The sequence below is a fragment of the Jaculus jaculus genome, chromosome 7, assembly GCF_020740685.1.
Source record: "Jaculus jaculus isolate mJacJac1 chromosome 7, mJacJac1.mat.Y.cur, whole genome shotgun sequence".
Lineage (NCBI taxonomy): Eukaryota > Metazoa > Chordata > Mammalia > Rodentia > Dipodidae > Jaculus > Jaculus jaculus.
This window is the reverse complement of record NC_059108.1, coordinates 51706044-51716061: the sequence shown is the minus strand read 5'-3', so window position 1 is coordinate 51716061 and position 10018 is coordinate 51706044.

The following is a 10018-nucleotide window of genomic DNA, read 5'->3' as shown; positions in this document are numbered from 1 at the left end:
CTGCATCCACCAGTGTGCTTCTCTACCTATATCTATGTCCAGTATTGTGCTCCTCTAATGATATCTGTATCCAGAAGTGTGCTCCTCTACCTATGTCTATGTCCGGTAATGTAAAACCCTACCTATGTCTATATCCAGCAGTGTGCTCCCCTATCTATACCTATATCCAGAAGTGTGTTCCTCTACCTAGGTCTATATCCAGTGGTTTGATCCCTACCTATGTGCTCCTCTACCTATTTGCGTATATTGCACTGTGCTCCACTAAGTATATGTATCCATGAGTGTGCTCATCTACTTATGTTTATATCCTGTACTGTGCTCCCCTACCTATGTCAACATCCAGCACTGTGCTCCCTTTCCTATAACTACATCCACCAGTGTGCTCCTCTACGTATGTGAATTTCCTGTAGTGTTCTCCCCTACCTAAGAATATATTCAGTAGAGTGTTCCTCTGTATATATCTCTCTCCAGCAGTGTGAGCCACTACCTATGTCTATATCTAGCAGTATGCTACCCTACCTATGTCTATATGCATTAGTGTTTTCCCCTACCTATCCTATGTCTATATATATCACTGTGCTCTTCTACCTGTATCTATATCCAGGAATGTGCTTGGATTCTGTGGTGGTTTGATTCAGGTGTCCCCCATAAACTTAGGTGTTCTGAATGCTAGGTTCCCAGCTGATGGATATTTGGGAATTAATGCCTCCTGGAGGGAGTGTATTGTTGGGGGCGGGCTTAAGGGCTTTATAGCCAGTTTCCCCATGCCAGTGTTTGGCACACCCTCCTGTTGCTGTGGTCCATCTTCTGTTGGCCAGGGGGTGATGTCCACCCTCTGCTCATGCCATCGTTTTCCCCTGCCATCGTGGAGCTTCCCCTCGAGCCTGTAAGCCAAATAAACCTCTTTTTCCCAGAAGCTGCTCTTGGTTGGGTGATTTCTACCAGCAATGTGAATCGGACTGCAACAGTAAAGTGGTACCGAGGAGTGGGATTGCTGCTAGACACCTGACTGTGTGGCTTCGGCCTTTTGGAGCTGATTTTCAAGAGGAATGTGGGAGGATTTGAAACCTTGGCCTAAGAGATGCCTTGCAGTGCTGTAAGTACAGCTTGATGGACTATTCTGGTCTGAGCTGAAAGACCTGAAGGCAGTAAGAACTATGGACTGTGAGGTTTGGATTATGAGGGTGAGAAAGAGCTGTGCCTGGACTGGGCTAGCAGTTTGTGTGAGAAGCTTGCTCTTGTGCCCATGTCCTGAGAAGTTGTGCAGGGTTGCTTAGCGTAGAAATGAACTGGTGTGTGCAGAGGGATATGGCACAGAAAGAAAAATCTTTGGGTAAACTGCTGCCCGTTCAGCTGCAACTGAGAGATAACAACCTTTGAGACTGGGCTAGCTGACCTGCGCTAGGGCAACAAGAAGAATGTCAACTCTTTTGAAGGGGTCTGAGTGCTCAAGGAGTGTCCTGTTCTTCAAAGTCTGCTTTATTCCCCCCTGGATTAACAAATTGGCACCTACCTGGTATTGTGGAGTATAAGAAATGCTGGAAAGAGGGCCATTGAGTTTGCAACACGGTCTTGTGTTTTGAAAATGGCCATGGGCAGTGTGAAGCGGGTTTGCTGGTTGCCTGCATAGAGACCCCATGGGGCCATGAGGATGAACCGTGGCTTGCAGTGGAGACCCAGTGGAGATGCTGGGACCATGAGATGGCTGCCGAGGAGCTGCCGGTCCCCATGAAATTTTCCAGGACTGTGAGTAGCCTAGCTGGAGGGGTGGAATTGGAATGCCAGAGACTTGTTGCTGGTTAGAATTATCGGACTTGAAGATTTGTCACTGGTTTGAGTTGCTGGACTTGAAGCTACAGAGTTTGATGTTTGCCCTGGTTGTTTTAAATCTTGTATTGGTTGAATGTTTCTTTGCAATGCCCAATGCCATCTATTGCAGTGTGAATATTTATTCTGTGCCATTCTGGGTTTTTTGAGGTTATTTTTTGGTATTACGGCTCAGTTAAAAGATCTTGAACTATGGGGATGTATGAACATCATTGGAATTGATAAAAACTATGGGGACTTTTAAAGTCAGACTGAATGCATTATATTTTACATCATGTATGGATATCAGTTTATGGGGGCCAGGGGTGGAATGTGGTGGTTTGATTCAGGTGTCCCCCATAAACTTAGGTGTTCTGAATGCTAGGTTCCCAGCTGATGGATATTTGGGAATTAATGCCTCCTGGAGGGAGTGTATTGTTGGGGGCGGGCTTAAGGGCTTTATAGCCAGTTTCCCCATGCCAGTGTTTGGCACACCCTCCTGTTGCTGTGGTCCATCTTCTGTTGGCCAGGGGGTGATGTCCACCCTCTGCTCATGCCATCGTTTTCCCCTGCCATCGTGGAGCTTCCCCTCGAGCCTGTAAGCCAAATAAACCTCTTTTTCCCAGAAGCTGCTCTTGGTTGGGTGATTTCTACCAGCAATGCGAACCGGACTGCAACAGATTCTCTACCTTTGTATATATCCACTAGTGTGCTCCTCTACCTAAGTCTAGATCCAGTAGTGTGCTCCATTATCTATGTCTATATCCACAAGTATGCTCATCTCCCAATATCTGTATCTAGTAATTTGCTCCTCTCCCTATTATATATCCAGGAGTGTGCTCCTCTGCCAATGTCTGTATCCAGCACTGTGCTCTACTACCTATATCTATATCTATATCTATATCTATATCTATATCATCTATCTACATCTACATCTACATCTACATCTACATCTACATCTACATCTATATCTATATCAAAGAGTGTGATCATCTACCTATGTCTATACCCAGCAGTGTGCTCCCCTACCCATGTCTATATCCAGAAGTGTATTCCTCTACTTGTGTCTATATCCAGCAGTGTGCTCCTATACTTATCTGTTTCCAGCACTGTGTTCCACTACTGATATTTATATTCAGGAGTGTGCTGATCTACCTATGTCTATATCCAGGTGAATGTTCCCCTACTATACCTATAACTAGTAGTGTGCTTTTCTACCTCCATCTACATCCATCAGTTTACTCAACAACCTATGTCTATATTCAGGACTGTGCTCCTCTACCTATATCTATGCCCAGCTTTCTGCTTCCCTAGCTGTATCTATATCCAGCAGTGTGCTCATCTACCTGTGTCTATACCTACCAGGGTGCTCCTCGACCTTTATCTATATCCAGTAGAGTGCTCACCTACCTATCTCTATATCCAGAAATGTGCTCCTCTATCTATGTCGATATCTAAGACTCTCCTCCCCTAACAATGTCTATATCCAGTAGAGTACTCCTCTACCTGTGACTATATCCAGTGCTGTGCTCCCCTACCTATGTTTCTGTTCAGTAGTGTAATCCTCTACCTATGTCTGTATCTAGTAGTGTGCTACTCTACCTATGTTGATTTCCACTAGAGTGGCCTCTACCTATGTCTATATCCAGCTTTGTGCTTCCCTACATTTGTCTCTAACTGGTGGTATACTCCTTTACCTATGTGGATATACAGCACTGTGCTCCTCTACCTATATCTATAACCAGGAGTGTTGTTGTCTTCCTATGTCCATATCCAGTACTGCTTTCTTCTACCTAAGTCTATATCCAGTAGTGTGCTCACTAACTATGACTATATCCAGGTATGTGCTCTTTTACTTATGTCTATATCCAGTACTATGCTCCCCAACTTGTGTCCATATCCAGTAGTGTGATATTCTACATAACCTATGTCTATATCCAGTAGTTGGCTTCTCTTCCTATGTCTATATCCAGCAGTGGGCTCAACTACCTATGTGTATATCCAGTAGTTTGCTTAACTACTGTATCTATATCTAGTAGTGTGCTCCTCTCCCTATATTTATATCCAGCAATATGCTCAACTACTTATGGCTATATCCAGTTGTTTTTTTCACAGAGTGTATATATAGCTAGTAGAGTGCTCCTATACCTAACAGTACAGTAATGTGTTCCTCTACCTATGTCTATATTCAGGAGTGAGCTCCCCTACCTATAGCTCCATCTTGTTATGGGAACCCCTACCTATCTCTATATCCAGTAGTGTGCTCCCCTACCAATGTCTATTTCCAGCACTGTGCTTCCCTATGTGTGTCATGCCTCTATCGAGTAGTGGGCTCTTCTAGTTATGTACATATCTGCTAGTGTTCACCTCTAGCTACATCTATATCCCATAGTGTGCTCCTCCACATTTGTCTATATCCATCATTGTGCTCCTGTACCTATGTCTATATGCAGTAGTGCGCTCCCCTAACTATGTCCATATCAAGTAATGTGCTTCTTTACCCATGGTTACACATAGCAAAGTGCTACTCTACCTATGTATAGATGCAGCAGTATATTCCCATACCTATCTATATACAGTAGTGTGCCCCTCTACCTATGTCTCTATGTAGTAATGTGCTCCCCTAACTATGTCTATATCCACAGTGTTCTCTTCTGCCTATGTCTATATCTAGCAGTGTTTTTTTTTCTACCTACGTCTGTATCCAGTTCTTTGCTCCTCTACTTATGTCTATATCAAGTGGTGTGTTTCTCTAGTTATGTGTATATCCAGTAGTCTGCTCCCCTACTTATGTCTATATACACTAGTGTGTTCCATTACCTATGTCTATATTCTGCACTGTGATCCCCTACCTATCCAAACTATGTTTGTATCCTGTAGTGTGCTCTCTGACTTCTGTTTGTATTCAGCAGTATACTCCCCTACCTAGGTATATATCCATTAGAGTGGTCCTCTACCTATGTGAATATCCTGTACTGTGCTGCCTTACTTATGTCATTATCCAGTACAGTATTCCTCTAACTATGCATATCTAATAGTGTGCTCCTCTCCATGTGTCAGTATCTATCAGCATGCTCCTCTACCTATGTCTATTTCCAGCAGTGGGCCCCCTACCTATGTCTACATCCCATAGTTTGTTCCTCTACCTATATCTATATTCAGTAGTGTGCTCCCCTATCTATGTCTCTATCCAGTAGTGTCCTCCTTTACCTATGTCGATATACAGCTGCATGCTCTTCTATATATATGTATATCCACGAGTGTGCTCCCCTACCTATATCTATATCCAGTAGAGGGCTCTTCTATCTATGTCTATAAACAGTTGTGTGCTCCTCTACCTATATATATGTCCAGTCATATGCTCACCTACCTATGTCTATATCCAGTAGTGTGTTGTCCTACCTATGTCTACATAGAGTAGTGTGCTCCTCTATTTATGTCTATATACAGCAGTATTCTCCTTTACCTGTGTCTATAAGCAGCAGTGTTGTCTTCTACCTATGTCCATATCTGTCTCTGTGCTCCTCTACTTATATCTGTATCCGGTAATGTGACTCTCTACTTATGTCTATATGCAGTAGTGTGCTCCCCTACCTATGTCTATATCCAGTAGTCTGCTCTCCTACCTATGTCTGTATTCAGTAGAGTGCTCCTCTACCTATATCTATATCCATTTCTGTGCTACATTACCATGTTTATATACAGAATTGAGATCCCCTACCTATATCTATATCAAGAAATGTGCTCACCTCCCTATGTCTATATCCAGAAATGTGCCCCATACCTACCTATGTCTATATCCAATAGTGTGCTTCCTTACCTATTTCTATATCTCTTAGTATGCTCCCTTAAATATGTCTATATCAAGGAGAGTGCTTGCCTACCTATGTCTATATGCAGTAGTGTACTCCTCTACCTATGACCATGTGATGGTTAAGTTTGTGTCAGCTTGATCTGTTTAGGAATCCACAGACACTCCTCATAAGTGAGTCTCTGAGGTTGCTTCCAGGAAGAATTAAGTAAAGGAGGAATATTTCCCCCATGGTGAGCCCTTCCCCCAGAGTGGGTGGCTCCTCATGGAGGGGAGCCTTTATCAAAAGAAGCTCTGAAAAGAAAGGTGTTCTCCCTGCCCACCTGACTGCAGGTGCTGCTTGTTGCTTTCTGTTTGCTGTTTTGCTGCATTCCAGTGTGGACTGAAGACCAGCATGGACTGAAGAGCAGCGTCTCTCCAGGACACTTCCAGGCTTTCAGTGCTGGATAGGGAGGGACTGCTGAGGAATTCAGCCTCATGGACTAAGCAGCTAATAGGTTCCTTGACTCGCAGGACTGTAATCTGCTGTTGTTGGATGGTATACAACTAATCCAATAAATTCCCTTTTAATGCAATTCATTCTATCAGTTCTATTCCTCTAGAGAACCCAGACTGATACAGTCCATATCCAGGAGTTTGCTCCTCTACCTACATCTCTATCCATCACTGTGTTCCTATCTAGCACTGAGTACTGTGCTCCTCTACCTATTTCTATATCCAAGAGTGTGCTCCCCTACATATGTCTATATCCTGTCATGTGCTTTTAGACTTCTGTCTGTATTCAGCAGTGTTCTCCCCTATCTATGTCTATGTCCAGCATTGTGCTCCCCTACCAAGGTCTATATCCAGTGGATTGCTCACCTACCAACGTGACTATCCTGTAGTATGTGCCTTACCTATGTCAATGTCCAGTAGAGTGCTCCTCTACCTATATGTATATCTAGTAGTGTGCACCCTACTTATGTTGATATCCAGGAGTGGGCACCCCTACCTATGTCTATATCCAGTAATGTGCTTTCCTACTTATGTCTATATACAGAAGTATGCACCACTAGTCAGGTTTCTATACAATATCATGCTCCCATACCAATGTTTGTGTCCAGTAGGGTGCTCCCCTATCTGTGTCTATATCCATGAATGTGTTCATATCCCAATAACTATATTTAGTACTATACTCCACTACTTATGTCTATATTCACCAGTGTGTTCTTCTACCTATATCCATACCCAGGAATGTGCTCAAGCTAATTCCAAAACCAGGGAAAGATGCCACAAGAAAAGAAAACTACTGGCCTATTTTCCTGATGAACTTAGATACAAAGATCCTGAAGAAAATCCTCACAAACCGAATCCAACAACACATCAAAAGCATTATCCAGCTTGACCAAGTAGGATTCATCCCAGGAACACAGGGGTGGTTCAGCATGAGGAAATCTGTCAATTTATTACACCACATAAACAAGGTTAAACATAAAAACCACATGATTATTTTGATAGATGCAGAAAAGGCCTTTGACAAGATACAACATCACTTCATGATCAAAACATTGGAGAGAATTGGCATGGTTGGTTCATATATTAACATAATAAAGGCAATATACAAAGCTTTGAAGGCCCAAAGAATACTTAATTGAGAGAGACTGGTGGAATTTCCACTAAGATCAGGAACAAGACAGGATTTTCCACTCTCACCTTTCCTCTTCAAAACAGTACTGGAAGTCCTAGTTCAAGCAATTAGACAGGAGAAGGAAATAAAAGAGATACAATTTGGAAAGGACGAAGTTAAGTTAGCTCTATTCGCTGAACACAAGATTGTATATGTAAGAGACCCAAGAGACTCCCATCCCAAAACTCCTCAAGGTGATTAACTCGTATAGCAAATTAGTAGGATACAAAATCAAGGCACAAAATCAGTAGCCTTTCTATATGCAAATGACAAAGATACAGAGAAAGAAATAAGGGACCTGGTCCCATTTCCAATAGCAACAACAACAATAACAAAAATACTTTGGAATAACCTTAACCAAGGAAGTAAAAGAGCTATACAACAAAAACATTAAAACACTCAAAAAAGAAATTGAGGAGGACTTGAGAAAATGGAATGACCTCCCATGCTCCTGGATAGGCAGAATTAACATTGTGAAGATGGCAATCCACCAAAGGCAATCAATATACAGAATTAATGTCATTCCAATTAAAATCCCAATGGTGTTAGTCACAAAGACAGAAAAAAAAAATGACCTCAAATTTCAAATGGAAAGGCAGAAGGCCTCTCAAGTCCAAAGATATCCTCAGCAAAAGAAATACTTCTGGAGGTATCACCATACCTGATATAAAGCTATATTACAAAGCCATAATAATAAAAACAGCATGGTACTGGCATAAAAACAGGATGATAGACCAAAGGAGTAGACTTGATGACCCAGACTTTGGGTCAAGCAACTATAGCTACTTGATATTTGACAAAGGCCCTAACCATATAGGCTAGGAAAAAGACAGCATCTTCAACAAATGGTGCTGGACAAACTGGATAGCCATATGCAGGAAATTCAAACTTGATCCACACATTTTGCCATGCACTATACTCAATTCCAAATTGATCAAAGACCTTAATATAAGACCAGAAACTTGACTGCTACTGGAAGAAAATATAGTAAGTAATTTCCATGATATAGGAATGGAAAAAGACTTCCTGAACAAAACCCCAGTAGCTCATGATCTTAAACAGCTACTCAACCAATGGGATCACATGAAGCTGAACAGTTTCTTTACAGACAAGCATACAATAAGCAAAGCCAATAGATTACCTAGAGAATGGGAGAAAATATTTGCTGCTTACCCAACCGATAGAGGCCTAATCTCTAGAATGTACAAAGAATTCAAAAATCTAAACAGTAAAATGTCAAATAGCCCACTCACAAAATGGGGCAAAGAAATGAACAGGCAGTTCACAGAGGAAGAAATACAAATGGCAAACATACACATAAAGAAAATGTTCATCATCCGTAATCATCAGAGAAAAACAACTTAAAACAACAGTGAGATTCCACCTTACCCCAATAAGGATAGTAAACATCAAAAAATCAAAGAAAATAAATGCTGGCAAGGATGTGGAGAAGTAGAAACACTTATCCACTGCTGGTGAGAATGTAAGATGGTACAACCAATTTGGAAAGCAATATGGGGACTCCTGAAAAAGCTGACTATAGAGATACCAAGAGACCCAGTTATTCCCTTCCTGGGGATCTACCCTAAAACCTTCAAACCACAGGCCAGAGAGATTTGCTTATCCATGTATGTAGTGGCTCAATTCATAATAGCTAAGAGCTGGAATCAACCCAGATGTCCATCACTAGAAGAATGGATAACTAAGAAGTGGTATATCTACATCATGGAATGCTATACAGCAGTAAGAAAAAACAACACAGTGAAATTTGAGGACAAGTGGTTGAATCTGGAACAGATCATTCTCAGTGAACTTACCCAATCACAGAAAACAAATCGCCACATAGTCTCACACATCTGCAGCACCTGACCTGAATCTACCCAAGATGCCTTATATACCTAGCAGGCATCCCATGAACTAGTCAATAGGAGAGGTGGGGATAGAGGGGAGGGCAACGGAGGGGGTGAGAAACACAAATCTAGACCCAAAAGGCAATGGTACCATAAAATTCTACATCCTAAAAGGCAGACCAAATGGCTGAACTTTCATCAGGCCCTTAGAGGGAATACCTGAACCACAAGACACTGGAGAGTATATAATGCAGGATAACCTTAATCTCCTACAACCTTTCTCTTTCTCTCTTTCTCTTTCTCTCTCTCACTAACCCCCCTCTTCTCCCTAACTCTTTTATATTATTTATCTTTTTCTTCCTGTTCTTAGTGGGGGAACTGATCTGTAACTCCCTGTACAAGCATGTGGCTATCATCCACAATGAACTTTTGATCAGAGAGACCTACAAGGTTTCCTAAAAGAAAGACAGATTTCTGTCAGAGTACTTGATGACCCACTAAAGGCTAGTGATAAGACCCTACTGCTAAAGACACCTCATGTGGTTGACACATAAAATGGAATGGCATGGCTGGAAGCTGGAAGAGAGTCAGTCCTCAGGCAGTCAGCCCATCTATTGCCGTCTTTTGGGAGAAGTGACCAGTATCAGTCCAAGCAACTCATGGTCTAACCTACCTAGTAGCAAATAACCTGTCATGATGCCCCCCCAAGTGCAATAGTGGCACACAGCCATGGTGGGGAACCAACTGCTCTGGATTTGGCTAGCTGATCCCCTCAGTGGTATGGGACCCATAGCTGGAGCCGGGAAACAAGTCAGAACCATATCTAAACATAAGCCCATGCTCCATTATCAAGCTATCATCAATTGTGGGCTACAAGAGGGCCTT